Genomic DNA, 3,066 nt, shown 5'->3' with positions numbered 1-3,066 from the left:
GCAGCAGCAGGACAAAGAAGAAGATTGGAAAGGGAAGATCTGAAATTGGAAAGGGAAGGTATTCCTGGTATGTCTAGGTGAGCGGAATGTGCTATGTGGGTTGGATAGGATGCAGATACATTGTCGGCATGTATAAAATTTTCAACAACAATTTAAAAAAAAATAAGAAAGCGGATACTTCTCAGAAAATTGGAAAATAAAAATACATTTTTTTTTCTTCATAACCAACGTCGTAGGTTGTGACAATGTCAAAGCAAGCAGGCCTACACTAATGGGGTCCACGCCAGGGCTGTCATTGGCCTGCTGTGACCCAGAGCAGCAATTTCCAGCTTCTTTTCTACCCACATTTCCATTCCATGTTCTTGTCTCTAGACAGTGCTTCATCAGTTAATCTGCTCGTTCTGGACCTGGAGGCGAGCTCCCATCAGGCCCCGGGCCTGACAAGGTGGTTGTGCCAACCTCCATTTCTGATGGAAATTGTGAGAAGGGTTTGCTGGGACACTTGCTTGTGACTTATCTCTCCTTGATCTGCTGCACATCACAGCCTACTTCTATCTTTTCTCCTTCATGACTCTGGAAAGAGAAGAACTTCTTGCCCAGACAGCTGCTGAGTTTCTCATCAGAGAAGCAGCAAGCGTCCTCATCTGCCACCGAGAAGACCTAGAAATCGCCTCTGTCCTTTCATCTCTCATTCCTTTGTACACAAATCAAAATTTAAGTGAACTATGTCTAAAATCAGCCCGGACATTAAAAAAAAAAACTAAAAAGGACTTATCTTGAAACAAGTGCAGAATTTGTTTTTGTTATTGTTGCTGTTAAGTTTCCTCTGTGTATTAGTTACTTTCTCTTCCTGTGATAAAATGCCAGCTTTCTTTTTTTTTTAACTTTTTTATTCGATATATTTTTTATTTACATTTCAAATGATTTCCCCTTTTCTAGTCCTCCACTCCCCGAAAGTCCCATAAGCCCCCTTCTCTCCCCCTGTCCTCCCGCTCACCCCTTCCCACTTCCCTGTTCTGGTTTTGCCCTATACTGCTTCACTGAGTCTTTCCAGAACAAGGGAATGCCAGCTTTCAAAGCAACAAAAGGAAGAAAGAGTTTCCTTTGGCATACAGCTACCGGAGAATAGAGGTTGTGAGAAAGGCGTGGCGTGGTGGGAGGAGCAGGAAGCTGGCAAATCACATTTGCATTCATACCCAGGAAACACAAGCAGAGCAGGAAGTTGGAAAAGCCTTTAAACCCTCATATCCCATACTTACTCAGCAAGGCTTTACCACAATGTGCTGTCAACTGAGAATGAAATATTTAAACATATGAGTCTACAGAGGGCATCAGAAGCAAAATAATGCTCAAAATTTGTATATGTGGAGGAGTTGAGGGAGTGAAAACAATATGATCAAAATATATGAAAACCATTAATACATTTTCCTTAATTGAATTCATATTCGGACCACTTATTCTCCACAGAAGATCTACAGCAAGAATGTTCCAAGCCTTTAGAAGGTTTGATTCTAGGCTGAGAAAGCATGACTAATCCTAACTGAGCTGAGACCACTTCTGATACCCTCATACATCAACACAATGTGATCTCTCAACATTGACACCAAACACCATTTAGCTAGTCCACAACACACCATGTTGAGATAACAGCAAACGAAGATCAAGACACCCACTCAACAAAGATAAGAGTATATATCCATACCAAGGGACAAATGGTTAAATTCCAGGCCTCTTTTCCATCAGAAATCTATAAACAACCTTAAATCAAGGTGAAGTAAATGATTTAAATTTCCAAATATTTGATGTGTTTGAGCAACCAAACCCCTTTCATCACAAGGTTCAAGGGACACTAGCTCTGGAAGCTCCCAGAGGCATTGGTCCCCTGTGTTAGTTTCTCCATATACAAAGCAAAAGGCAACCTTTTAGCAGTTGAGCTCTCTCTGCCAGGTTTCTTGGGGTGGTGGATGATGAGAAGGTTTTATTTCTTCATTAAAGGAATGAATGATCTTTTGAGATGAAACCTGAATTGGAACTATGATCCTCTTAAAGTTATAGTATGGTACTTAGGGGTGGAGTGTGTGTGTGTGTGTGTGTGTGTGCGCGCGCGCGCGAGTGTGTGTTGTGTGTTTGCACAAGCTCATGTGTGGCAATTTTGTGGACATTCTTTTATTCCAAGTCATCTCGTTTAATGACTGTAAGTTTGAGGGAGCTGCAGGCTCCCAGTTTACATCTGGAAGTGGTAGCGCACTTTTGGAGAAGCATTATTTTCTTTATCCTTCCAGGTGGTCCATGAAACACAGCTCCAGGTGTGACAATAAGCCCAGTGATCCCTGGAGCACGTGGCTCAGGCTGGGATCTCTTCTTACTTATATTTATCATTGAGCCTATATTCCATCCTCACGACAGGCTTTTATGACTGATGATCAGCAAAGAGTTATTGCCAACTGTCATACACATATCAAAAGTATTGGCACTGGCAGTTGGGGACCTGGGATCATCTAATAAATGTCTCCCATCTCACGAGTGTCAGACAATAAACTACTCTCCACTAGGGAAGTAGTGTGTGTCAAAATAGTGTGTTGGTTTTTCTACGGCAGAGAGAATACTTGGTCTAGTTGTTCCTGCCAGCCCCTAAGATTCTCACTTGGCAAGAGAAATCATATGGTTAGGTAAGGCTTGGCCATGCCTTCTTCTCTCGCTCTAGAGTCTGCTTAACTCTAGAGAGTTTGCTTAAATCCATGAATTTTTCCTTATAGACAGCCCATGTACATGGAGTGTGGTCAAGGCTTTCTTAGATTCTCTCTCTATAGTATTGACACTTATCCTTGCTTCCAGTTGGAAGTTTTAGATCAATGCTTTAAGTTCTGCCAGATATCTGACCATGCTGGTATTTGATGAGTCAGTATTTTTCTTTTCCATTAAAGTCATGGCTACAGAGTCACCCAGAATCAAAAGCAGTTAGCTACCTGAGGAATTTCTGAACTTGAAATAGCATTGTTGGAATTGGAATAAAATAAATATTCTCTGGACCAAACTGATGCTACCTTTGAATAAATAGAACCCAAG

This window comes from Apodemus sylvaticus, chromosome 3, assembly GCF_947179515.1.
Source record: "Apodemus sylvaticus chromosome 3, mApoSyl1.1, whole genome shotgun sequence".
Taxonomy (NCBI): Eukaryota; Metazoa; Chordata; class Mammalia; order Rodentia; family Muridae; genus Apodemus; species Apodemus sylvaticus.
This window is presented reverse-complemented; position numbering follows the sequence as displayed.